Source organism: Somniosus microcephalus, unplaced genomic scaffold (genome assembly GCF_052327205.1).
Source record: "Somniosus microcephalus isolate GS21.2 unplaced genomic scaffold, FLI_Smic_1.0 unresolved_chr1, whole genome shotgun sequence".
Classification (NCBI taxonomy): domain Eukaryota; kingdom Metazoa; phylum Chordata; class Chondrichthyes; order Squaliformes; family Somniosidae; genus Somniosus; species Somniosus microcephalus.
This window is the reverse complement of record NW_028225179.1, coordinates 158,832,873-158,846,300: the sequence shown is the minus strand read 5'-3', so window position 1 is coordinate 158,846,300 and position 13,428 is coordinate 158,832,873. Positions and strand designations below refer to the sequence as shown.

General features: G+C 46.2%; 1 pseudogene; it reads left to right on the top strand.

The window, feature by feature from the left end:
• Window positions 1-4,261: 4,261 nt before the first annotated feature.
• On the top strand, window positions 4,262-11,629 carry LOC147096360 (zinc-binding protein A33-like; annotated as a pseudogene).
• The last annotated feature ends 1,799 nt before the right edge of the window (window positions 11,630-13,428 follow it).

Genomic DNA, 13,428 nt, shown 5'->3' with positions numbered 1-13,428 from the left:
CTTGTTCCTGTACACGAACCCTCTTGCTACGAAGGCCAACATACCATTTGCCTTCTTAACCGCCTGTTGCACCTGCATGCTTACCTTCAGCAACTGGTGCACAAGAACACCCAGGTCTCTTTGCACTTCCCCTTCTCCCAATCTATTGCCATTCAAATAATAATCTGTCTTCCTGTTTTTGCCACCAAAGTGGATAACCTCACATTTATCCACATTATAGTGCATCTGCCATGTTTCTGCCCAATCACACAACCTGTCCAAATCGTACTGGAGTTTCACGATATCCTCCTCACAGCATACCCTCCCACCCAGCTTTGTGTCGTCTGCAAAGTTGGAGATATTACATCCAATTCCCTTGTCCAGATCATTAATGTATATTGTGAACAGCTGGGGTCCTCGGACCAATCCTTGTGGTACCCCACTAGTCACTGCCTGCCACTCGGAAAATGACCTGTTTATTCCAACTCTCTGCTTTCTATCCGCCAACCAGTTCTCTATCCAATTCAATCCCATGTGCCTTAATTTTGCATGCTAATCTCTTATGCGGGACCTTATCGAAAGCCTTCTGAAAGTCCAAATACACCACATCCACTGGTTCTCCCTTATCTATTTCACCAGTTACATCCTCAAAAAATTCCAGTAGATTAGTCAAGCATGATTTACCTTTTATATATCCATGGTGACTTTGTCTGATCCTGTCGCTGCTTTCCAAGTGCTCTGCTGTTACATCTTTTAGAATGGACTCTAGCATTTTCCCCACTACTGATGTCAGGCTTACCGGTCTATAATTCCCCGCTTTTTCTCTACCACCTTTTTTGAATAGTGGGGTAACATTAGCTACCCTCCAATCCATGGGTACTGTCCCAGAGTCTATCGAGTTCTTGAAGATGACCAGCAATGCATCTACTATTTCTAGGGCCACTTCCTTAAGTACCCTGGGATGTAGATGATCAGGCCCTGGGGATTTATCGGCCTTCAATCCCGTCAATTTCCCTAACACCATTTCCCTACAAATACTGATTTCTTTCAATTCCTCCCTCTCATTAGACCCTATGTTCCCTGACATCTCTGGGAGGTTATTTGTGTCCTCCTTTGTGAAGACAGAACCAAAATATGTTTTTTGTTGGTCACCCATTTCTTTGTTCCCCATTATAAATTCCCCTGATTCTGACTGACAACAAAAAACTTGTTTTCTTCCTTTCAGATGTCAAGGATCGTAAGCTTCAACAACTCTTCGACACCAGCGCCCCTCCGGAACCTTCTTCCCCTTCACTTTCCTCTGACCCCATCCCTTCTTCCAATCTCACTCCCTGCTGTGTTTTCACTCTCCCCTCTGACCTTCCCCTCTCTGACCCCGAGCGAGGGAGGCTGCCTGACCTGCTGAGTGTTTCCACCATTTCCTGTTGTTACTACATTATCAGAGCTGCTCATAAGCGGCCGTTTGGAAGAGACAGACGAGTAGATGTCATTTTAGAGACAAAGGCGGGAGTTAACAGTGAACTCAGTAAACGGGAGTGAGAAATATATAAGGACACATTTGAGATGGAAAGTCCGGCTCTCACAAGCGATCTTACAGGGCTCCGTGACCCTATGAGCCTCTGTCCAGTCTAACCAGGTCCGCAGAGAGAGTTGAGCGACACACATTTTGCCCCGCAGAGTGAATGCCATCGCGATATTCACTAGAAGAACCGACACACCAGGAGTGCAGCAGACTGGAGTTGACTTGCCCTATTGAGAATACTTTCCTGCAGCACCGATATCCTGCCAGCAGGTGGCAGTAATGCACTTTGTAACAATGACAGACTTGCGATCAAACAGCGTCTCAGGGACTGGGAGGGCAGCACTGCCTGAGGTGTGAATCCACAGACCCAAAATACCCGATACACAGTTTGAGTATCTCGAGAATCTTTTCTATTTCCGAAAACAAACTCCATTTACTCAAACATATACGAAACAAGCTCCAAATACATTCGGTACAGTATAAAGTCATCTTGGATTTCAAGCCTCACTTTCAATGCATCAATGCTCTCAACTTCAACCACCCAATGAGGCAGCGAGTTCCACATTCTCACCAATCTCCATGTAAAGAAATTCCTCCTAATATTGGGGGAAAGTTGACACTCCAAGGCCTTCCAGCATCAGTTGATGGGTTTTTCTGGGCCAGTGTCCCTGGGAAGGATCCATTGAGCACAGAGGCCTGTGTTATGGAGTTTCCTGGGAGGACCCGGCCTCGACAGAAAATCCACTGCATCTTCACATAAGAAATAGGAGCAGGAGTCGGCCATTTGGCCCTTCGAACCTGCTCCGGCATTCAATATTTCAATAAGATTATAGCTGATCTTCTACCTCATCTCCACTTTCCTGCACTATCCCCATATCCCTTGATTCCCTTAATATCCAAAAATCTATCGATCTCTGTCGTGAATGTACTCAATGACTGAGCCTCCACAGCCCTCTGGGGTGGAGAATTCCAAAGATTCACCACCCTCTGAGTGAACAACTTTCTCCTCATCTCAGTCCTAAATGGCCGTCCCCTTATTCTGAGACTGTGACCCCTGGTTCTAGACTCCCCAGCAAAGGGAAACATCCTCCCTGCATCTACCCTGTCAAGCCCTGTAAGAATTTTGTATGTTTCAATGAGATCACCTCCCATTCTTCTAAACTCGAGAGAATATAGGCCTAGTCTACTAAATCTCTCCTCATAGGACAAACCCCCCATCCCAGGAACCAGTCTGGTGAAGTTTCGTTTATTCCCTCTATGACAAGTATATCCTTCCTTAGTTAAGGAGACTAAAACTGTGCACTCCAGGTGTGGTCTCTCCAGGGCCCTATATAATTGCAGTGAGACGTCTTTACTCTTATACTCAAATCCTCTTGTAATAAAGGCCAACATACCATTTCCTTTCCTAATTGCTTGCTGTACCTGCATGTTAACTTTCAGTGATTCGTGTACAAGGACACCCAGGTCCTCTGAACACCAACATTTCACAATCTTTCACCATTTAAAAAATACTCTGCTTTTCTATTTTTCCAACCAAAGTGGATAACTTCACATTTCTCCACATTATATTCCATTTGCCATGTTTTTACCCACTCACTTAAACTGTCTATAACCCCTTGAAGCCTCCTTGCACCCTCCTCACAACTTACATTCCCATCTAGCTTTGTATCATCAGCAAACTTGGATATGTTACATTTGGTCCCCTCATCCAAATCATTGGTATAGATTGTGAATAGCTGAGGCCCAAGCACTGATCCTTGCGGTACCCCACTAGTTACAACCTGCCAACCCAAAAATGATCCGTTTGTTCCTACACTCTGTTTTCTACCCGTTAACCAATCCTCAATCCATGCTAGTATATTATCCCAAATCCCATGTTTAATAACTTCGTCTGTGTCACCTTATCGAATGCCTTCTGAAAATCCAAATACACCACATCCACTGGTTCCCCCTTTTCTATTCTGCTAGTTATAACTCAAAAAACTCTAACAGATTTGTCAAACACGATTTCCCTTTCATTACTCCCTGTTGACTCTGCCCAATCCTATTGTTATTTTCTAAGTGCCCCGTTACCACATCCTCAATAATAGATTCCAGCATTGTCCCCGCTACTGATGTCAGGCTCACTGGGCTGTAGTTCCCCGTTTTCTCTCTCCCTCCTTTCCTAAATAGTGGGGTTACATTTGCTACCTTCCAAGGCGCTATATAAATGCACGTATTTCTTTCTAGCAGATAAAATCGATCCTCAATGCTTCAATCCCTCTAAAGATCTTCTCTGTACCTGTCATCTAAAGTCACTCCTTGACATTTGTGGCACTTTGTGTTTTAGGGTGAGCGGCTGCAATCATTAACACCGTTCAGTTTATGGATCTCTATCTCACACCGTGTGTCACCAGAGGGTTTGTAGTCGGCAGTGAGTTCAGTCTGGAGCAAAGTGCCCTGGAATCTCGATGCCCGCCCATCTCCGCCTCCTCCCTCCCTCTCTCTCCCTCCCCCCACTGTCAACACCCCAGGAACCTTCACCCTCCCGGCCAGGGTTCAATTATTCCCCTCCGTGCTCTCACCCTGTTTGTCCTTCACACTGCTCTAGGTTGTGTCTCCCTGTGTAAAAGCCGACGGGACATAGAAGAGTTTATAATTATAATAATTCCCTGAGTATTGCAGTGAACTTCATCGGGAAATCACTGAACTGAAGGTGTTCGGCAGCAGAAAAACATCGACACTGAAAGCGGTTTGAATCAGGAAGTGCTGAGGGTGAACATGGCTTCCAGACAACAGGCCGAGAGTTTGACCGAAGATTTAAATTGTCCCATTTGTCTTGAATTCTTCACCGATCCGGTAATACTGGAGCGTGGACACAACTTCTGCCGCTCCTGTATCACAGAGTGTTGGGAAAACAAGAGGATAAAATCCTGCCCGGAATGTAGAGAGGAGTTTCCGGAAATAAACCTCAGAGCCAGTCGGGCCTTAGCGAATCTGGCCGAGAAAGCTCGAAAATTAAAGCTGAATCCGAAAGAGAAGGAAAGTAAACTTCACTGTGAGGAACATCAGGAAGAACTGAAGCTGTTTTGTGAAACTGACAAGAAATTGATCTGTTACATTTGTATAGATGCGCGGGAACACAGAGAGCACCGCTTCATGCCCATTAAAGAAGCTGTTGGAATCTACAAGGTAAAAGGGAACAGATTTGATCACCGGATTATTTTATCACATTTTCATGGTCTAACACTTTTATTCTGTGATTTTCTCTCCCAATCCCAGGATCAGCTGAAATCTTCTTTAGATTCTCTCACAGGGAAGAAATCGGCGGTTCTAGAAACGGAATTAAAACAGAAACAGCGGATTTCCGCAGTTAGGGTAAGGTCTCCCTGTGCTGATTTTCTGGAATCTCGGTTAGTTTTGTTCCCTTTATCGCGGTACATTAATTATGTTTCACATTTCATTTGGTAGGAACAGTCGAGCAGTCTGCAGACCCGCATCACATCCGAGTTCGCTAAAATGCACCAGATTCTCAGTGAGAAAGAGCAGCGTTTAATCAGAGATCTCAGGGAACAAGAGGGGAAGATTCTAAAAACAATGGAGGAAAACCTCCGAGAAATTCAAGACAATTTAAATTCTATTCAGGAGAAGCTCTCAAAGTTGCAGAAACAGATGGAGCAAAAAGACGGGCTGACATTTCTGAAGGTGAGGATTATATTGCGGGTCAGTTCAGTGAAACTGCACAGTCACAAAATAACCGATGATAACTGAAATAAATGCAGCATTTGCTGAATAATTCGAAACTTATTTATCCCAATTGTTTTGTCTTTTCCGGGGCGGTTCTGTTGTTGTCACCGGACTAACCGGCTCCCACACTGTCCGCAGATTCCCAGGAATACCTGCAACCTCCCGGGAATGAATTGCCGTGATCTTGATATTTTGCTTGTAATTATTTCCGTGTTGCGCATGTTTAATATTTTCCTGGCACTCAGATTGCAATCCAGTTCCAGTTCCATGTTGTGAGTGTGTGGGTGTGTCTGGTGCGGTGGGTGTGAGAGTCACTGTGTCTGTGAGTGACACTGATGTTGAGTTCCAGTATCTGACACACAAATCAGGCTTTTCAACTACTTACAATCATAGAATCCCACAGCACAAAAGGCCCATTGTGCCTGTGCCGGCTCTTTGAAAGAGCTGTGCAATTAGACCCACTCCCCCTGCTCTTTCCCCACAGCCCTGCAATTTTTCCTTTTGAAGTGTACATCACGATGGAATCTGCTTCTTCCACCCTGTCGGTCAGTGCATTCCAGATCATCACAAGTCATTCTTAAAAAATCCCCACTCTTATTTTGCCAGTTATCTTAAAGATGTGTGAATGTGATCCCCCAGGTCTCTCTGTTCCTGCACCACATTTAAAATTGTACCATTTAGTTTATTTTGCCTCTCCTCATTCTTCCTTCCAAATGCATCACTTCACACTTCTCTGTGTTAAATTCTACCTGCCCTGTGTCTGCTCATTTCACCAGCCTGTCTGTGTCCTCCTGAAGTCTTTTAGTATCCTCCTCACTGTTTGTGTTTTATTTATTTCGAGCAAGCTTGTCGGAAGAGGAGGTAGGACATGCTCTTTACTGAAACTCTGCACAGTTTGGTAAAATAACTCAGAAAATTGTTAAATGTCGATTTATAACATCAACTGTTCAATATTTACAGGATTAGTGACGACAGTCAAGTACTGTCAGTAGCAGATGGCGCCCTGTCTATCGGAAAGTTCAACGGCCCTTTACAGTACACAGCGTGGAGAGAAATGATAGACGCCATTAACCCCGGTAAAACTCTTATAATCCTTTTCCTGATTTATAAATCCAGCTGAGAAGAGACTGAATGGGCTCCCGGACCCCGGATTAATTGATCACTGATGTCCGTGTCTAGTCTGGAAGTCAGGAGTCTTTGCTCTGGTTAAGGGAGGGTTTGGGGTGATCTTACTGAATTATTCAAGATCCTAAACCGCAGAGAGAAGATAAACATCCACAGGTTTAACACAGTCACAGAGTCTACAACAAAGTCGCGATAGTCTCAAACTGAGAAAATGGCAGGAAGATGCAGTGGGGAGGGGTGTGGGGGGCAAAGCCGAGGAGCGGCCAGCAGCAGGCAGGACAATTCAGGAACCTCCTGACCACAGAGAAACTGTTACAAAAGAGAAGAAAAAGAAAGAACGTGTTTTGATATCGCGCCTTTCAGACCTCAGGACGACCCAAAGCGCTTTACAGCCAATGAAGAGTTTTTAAAGTGTAGTCACTGTTGTAATGTAGGAAACACCACAACCAATTAGTGCACAGCAAGCTCCCACAAACAACAACGTGATATTGACAAGATAACTGTATTTGTGATGTCGGTTGCGGGATGAATCTTGCCCAGGACACCGGAGAGAACGAACTCCCTACATCATTCCCTATGGGGTTTCCAGCGGTCCCTTTAAGGACCACAGGTTGGGCCATTCTACAGACTGTTCCACTGGGCGGGGCTTGCACAGCTCACGCACCATCCAATGGAAGACCAAGATTGCATTGGGGTCCCATGTACATTATGGGATCCGGTTTGCATGAACTAATGAGGCTTCCCCCATGTTTAGTGCGGGAGCGCTGGATTCCTATTTCGCGGCTGCTGCATAATTGCCCGGCGGTCTTGGTGGGATCCAGGTGGGAAGCACTGGGTGTGATTTTTGCCTCATTACTGCTCCGTTTATGTTGCAAATCCGGGCGATAGTGAGGCGTAAATCACTCCCAAATACTTTATGCGGAGGGTATGGAAAGTAAGGGAGGCAGAGTTGTCTGAGGGTATCAGCAGCTTCAAGAGAGAGTTTGATAAGAAGCTGGCAAAAAACTGTAAACCCAAATAGGACTGAGCTGCCTGGGCTTGGAGAGTGGAATTGTGAGGGCTGAGGAGAGGGGAGGTCTAATTTGGACACCCTGCCCTATATCACAGCAGAAAATACACTTCAAAAGTAATACATTGTGTGAAGTGCTTTGAGACAATTGTCAGGAGCATTAGAAATGTCAGTTTCTCCTTCAGATGTAATTGCAGTGTATTTATTTCCAACTCATCCCTTATGCTGGACTCTGTCTTACCTGTGAAATATTTTACTCACAACAGTACTTTCCTTGTGGCCTTTGAAAACAGCTGCTTAAACCCGAGTTTAGAACCACGCTAGAAAGTCATCGCATCACCTTTGAAAGCAGCTTCACACAGTGACACTAATCCCATCATCACTCACTTCCACCTAGACTCTCACCCACTTTCTCTGATCTGCTTTGAGTTATTCACAGTTCTTACTTCAGTTCTTAAATTCACGGCAATGTATGTTCTGATATTTTATACCAATATTCCTACTGGATAAAACATCAACATTCGGTTCAATGTTTGGTATTTTTATTTTTATTCTCTCGCTGCATTATTCTCTTTATTTTACATATCCATGGTGCCAGTAACCAATCAGAAGCCAGGCTGCCTGTCTTACTGGGATTGTATTCTCTGCTGGACCCACCTCCTGCTCCATTGACCCCATTCCCACTAAACTGCTGCCCACCCAACTTCTCTTCCTGGTTTCCTGCTAGCTCACATTGTAAATGGTTCCCTCTGCTCACGTCCTATCCAGCTCCTTTTCAAATCCAATGTCATCACACCCTTCCTCAAAATTACCCACCCTCTATCCCTCTGTCCTTGCACTTGATCTCCAACCTTACTTTCTTCTACAAAGTCCTTGACCGTACAATCACTTCTGAAATCCCTGGCCATTTTCCCGTAACTGCATGTTTCAACCACACTAACCAGATTTTCATCCCTGTCATAGCCCCAAAGTGGCCCTAATAAAGGTCACAAATGACATGCTCTGTGACAGCAAGTATAGCGCATTTTCCCTCCTCATCCTCCTGGAGCTCTCTGCAAACATTGACCATTCTCCTCCAATGTCTCTCCTCAATTGTCCTACTCAGTGGGACTGCCTTTACTTGGTTCACATTGATATATTTGTTCGTAGCCAGAGTATCTCCAGCAATGGCTTCTCTTCCCGCCCCCGCACGGCACCCCAGGAGATTCTCAAGTATTTATTCTTGGTCGTCTTCTCTCACTGATCTACATGTTGCCACTTGTCAACCTCATCCACAGAAACAGGCTCAGTTTCCAGATGTACACCGATGGTACCCAGCTCTACCTCTCCACCACCTCTCTTGACCCCTCCACCACCAGTGTGTTGTCCAACAGATTATCTGGAATCCAGTTATGGAGGAGCCGGAATTTTTTCCAGTTAAACATTGTGAAGATTTAAGCCATCAGTTTGGAAATTGTCAACAACTCTGCATCCTGGTCACCAACTCCACCCCCTCCTTGGCCACTGTCTCAGGCTGAACCAGACCATTGCTGTTCTATTCAATCTGGAATTGCACTGCTGATTGTGATCAATCTAAGAGTGTCTGGGACTTTGTCTCCAGTACATGGTGTATCCTGTCTCTCCCATTTCCTCTGCTGAGCTTTTTAATTTAGTTTCCCTCGGTTGTTTTTGGTTCTCTCTTCCTTTCTGCAGCAGCTCCCCTCCTCATTGTTTTCTCTTTACCTTTTTCCTTCTCTTCTCTCTATTCTCCTGCTGTCGGTACTTTCCCCCTCTCCACACATCGACAGCGCTGATTAGTGGTGTGTGGGTCACGCCTCCAGAGAGAGATTGCGGGTAAAATTAGTCTGGGTGGTGACACAAAATGGGCGATAGTGAATCAGTGGCCCATTTTACATTGTGCCCAATATTAATTCCCATTGAAGTTAATGGAAACGAATATTGAGGGAGCGCGATACGAGCTGCTGATTGACTATCACCTAAAACAGTCCGAGACCAATTTCACCCACTGTGTCTCCAGGACACATTAGAGATTCTGTCGCCGATTCCTTGTTAATTTTCAAAGGCCCTTGATGGACTCTGCAGGCACTGAGAATAGCGGGAGACTGGGGCTGCAGAGCTCCTCACAGTGGCTCAAGATCAGAGCAGGATGGCAGAGGTGAAAGAAAGTTTCGCTTTTTGGAGCTAACACCTCTCCCTCCCCTCCCGCTCTATCGCCCCCCACCCCCTCTCTCCCCTCCCATTCCCTTCAGCCTCCCCCTCCCCTCCCACATCTCTCCCCACCCCATCCCGCCTCCCCCTCCCCTCGCTCACTCTCTCCCTCGCTCCCTCTCTCCCCCTCCCTCCCTCCCCCCTCCCTCTCGCTCCCCCTCCCCCCCTCAAGCTCTCTCCCTTTTCCAACTCCCTCCGCGCTCTCTTCCCCCCCCCCCCAAACCCCGCTCTCTCCCCTCCAGTGGTCCTCGGGTCTTTATATCCGTGTTCAGAGTCGGGGGGAAATCGACGTAAATCGACCCCACAGGGTGTAAACCCTGGAGTGGCAGCAGATTCCCTGAACATAATCCAGAGCCCCAGTGGGCTCTTTAAAAAGGAAAGAGTTTGAATAAATCACAGCAAGAAACTAAGTCACTGTGTTATTTTAACTTTCCCCCAGCTCCAGCCTCTCTGACTCTGGATCCGAACACAGCGAATCCCTGGCTCATCCTGTCTGAGGACCGGACCCGTGTGAGACTCGGAGACAAACGGCAGCCGCTCCCTGACACCCCGGAGAGGTTTGATCTCTGGCCCTTTGTCCTGGGATCGGAGGGATTCACATCAGGGAGACACTACTGGGAGGTGGAGGTGGGGAACAAGATTGAGTGGTTTGTGGGAGTGGCCCGAGAGTCTGGCGGGAGGAAAGGGAGAATCGACCCGAGACCTGAGACCAGATACTGGACTGTGGGGCTGCTTACCGGAAGTGTCTATTTTGCCCTCACCTCCCCCTCACCGACCCCCCTCACCCCGAGTGTGAAGCCCCGGAAGATCGGGGTGTACCTGGACTATGAGGGCGGACAGGTGTCATTTTACAATGCTGTGGAGATGCCGGAGTTGGACTGGGGTGGACAAATGTGAGAAGTCACACAACACCAGGTTATAGTCCAACAGCTTTATTTGAAATCACAAGCTTTCGGAGCGCTGCTCACTTCACCTGAAGAAGGATCAGCGCTCCGAAAGCTTGTGATTTCAAATAAAGCTGTTGGACTATAACCTGGTGTTGTGTGACTTCTTACATTTTACAATGCGGACAACATGTCCCATCTCCACACTTTCACTGAGAGAATCTTTCCCATCTTCAATCCGGGACTGAATGACGGTGGGAAAACTCCGCCCCGCTGACAATCTGCGGGGTGAAAGGTCACTAACAGGTCCATTAAAAATGATTGCCAGGCCTTTCAGGAGTGAAATTAGGAAACACGTCTACACACAAAGGGTGGTAGAAGTTTGGAACTCTTTTCCACAAACCGCAATTGCTGCTGGGTCAGTTGTTAATATTAATCCTGAGATTGTTAGATTTTTGTTAACCAAAGATATTAAGGGATATGGGCCAAGGGCGGGTGTCTGGAGTTAGGTCACAGATCAGCCATGATCTCATTGAATGGTGGAACAGCCTCGAGGGGCTGAATGGCTTCTTCCTGTTCCTATCCTGAACTAATGGGGCTGATTTTAAGAACCCCCGCCTGGTGTAACCGGAGTGAGAGTCGCCTGGAAATGGCACTAAAGTTTACACTGGAGCTTCAGCCATCGCCACCTTGGGTAGGGTCCTGAGATGGGCAGTGGGAATGCCCGCCTGTTTCAGGGGGAAACAACGTCATTTACAAACCGGGGCCCCGTGAAGTACAGAGGACCCGGATTGTAATTTTCAGATACAAATGGGCGGGGCGTGGGCGCGTTGAGCGACCAAACCAGCTGCTCTTCAAACACCCGCTGGAGGCCGCTCGGAAATCAGACAAAGCCTCTTTTTTTTTATAACAGATCTCTGTCAATCCTAAAATCAAGATTTAAGAAACATATAAAAAACATTTAAGAAACAGCACGGTGGCATAGTGGTTAGCACTGTTGCCTCACAGCGCCAGGGACCTGGGTTCGAATCCGGCCTCGGGTGACTGTCTGTGTGGAGTTTGCACATTCTCCCCGTGTTTGCGTGGGTTTGCTCCGGTTTCCTCCCACAGTCCAAAGATGTGCGGGTTAGGTTGATTGGTTATGATAAATTGACCCTTAGTGTTAGGGGGATTAAATACGTGGGGTAACGTGGGGATAGGGTGGGATATGTGTTGGTGTAGGGGTTATGGGGATCAGGTGGGATATGTGTCGGTGCAGGCTCGATGGGCCGAAATGGTCTCTATCTGCACTGTGGGGTTTCTGTGATATTCCTGACAATTTAACCACTACTTTCTGATTTACTTAATTTTAACATATTTTCAACCTCCCTCGTGTTCCGCCCCCTTCAAGTAAATTTCTTATTCTTTTTTCATAGAAGTGCGAACATTCCATGTTGAAAGATTCTTCTGGATTTTTTATTCGTTCCTGGGATGTGGGGGTCACTGGCAAGGCCAGCATTTACTGCCCATCCCTAATTGTCCTGAAAAAGGTGTTGCTGAGCCGCCTTCTTCAAACGCTGCAGTCTGTGTGGTGAAGGTTCTCCCAGTGTTGTTAGGGAGGGAGTTCCAGGATTTTGACTCAACAACAATGAAGGATCGGCCAATATATTTCCAAGTCAGGATGATGTGGAACTTGGAAGTGGTGGTGTTCCCATGCGCCTGCTGCCCTTGTCCTTCTAGGCGGTAGAGATCACGGGTTTGGGAGGTGCTGTTGAAGGAGCTATGGCGAGTTTCTGCAGTGTATCTTGTAGATGGTACACACTGCAGCCACGGTGTGCTGGTGGAGGGAGTGAATGTTTATGGTGGTGGGTGGGGTGCCAATCAAGTGGGCTGCTTTGTGCTGGATGGTATTGATCTTCTTGAGTGTTGTTGGAGCTGCACTCATCCAGGCAAGTGGAGAGTATTCCATCACACTCCTGACTTGTGCCTTGTAGGTGGTGAAAAGGCTTTGGGGAGTCAGGAAGCGATCGAAAGCGATTTGACCAAATCAGTTGTGAATATCCTTGTGAATTATTTTTTTTAGTTTTAAGCCATGAAACTACCCACTGTGACAGGTTAATGATTTAGATCAGTGTTTCTTACTAATGAATTGAATATATTGGTCGATTGCTTTTAAAAAGTTGATTTGATAGTTTCATTATATAATTCATGAATCAGACATTACATACTTCCATTTCATTTTTATTTGAAGTTGGTATGAATAATATTTACATTCTTGTACTCTTGTCGGGTATTCTTACGATGAGCACAATTATTGGGGATTTTACGGGTTAAGTAAGAAAACAGGAAAGGCCCTCCGTACCAGGGCTGAGAATGTCCATTACAGGTCTCCACACTCTATACTGGGTGGGTCCTTTAAATGCTTCCGCTATGTTTGGCTGATGGTCATCTTCACTAATAATGTAAATATGAAACATTTAATAGCAGAAAATAAAACAAGCTCTTCAATATCCTACTTTATAATGTTGTTCAGTTATTTTTGGAGAGCGTGTCGTACCTCTGCTCCTCGGGCACACTCTCCTGAAATAGAGAGAAACACAAATGTTAACACACAGCAGACCGCTGGCAGAGCTCAAACAGACTAAACAAGGCTGGACTTTGCAGCATGAAAGAGCTCGAGAGTCAATAGTAAAGTGTGGAGCAACTCGCTGATCTCAGCTGCCATAAACCTGAAGGAAAAGCTTTGGGCCTTTGAGAGGAGCGGACAAGAATTAATGGAAGGAAACGATTGTAAAGCTAATTAGCAAAGGCGAGTGGATAGTATTGGACTAATTGAGTCAAAGTTTAGTGAAGTGGATGGGCTGGTACTCAATATTAAGGGCGAGTCACTGGGGAGCTGTGACTGGGATTTTTGCAAACAGGTACAGGGTCAGCAAGAAACAGAAATAAGTGCTGGAGGAAACCGAGCACACAAGATAATAGAGGATGCACTGACG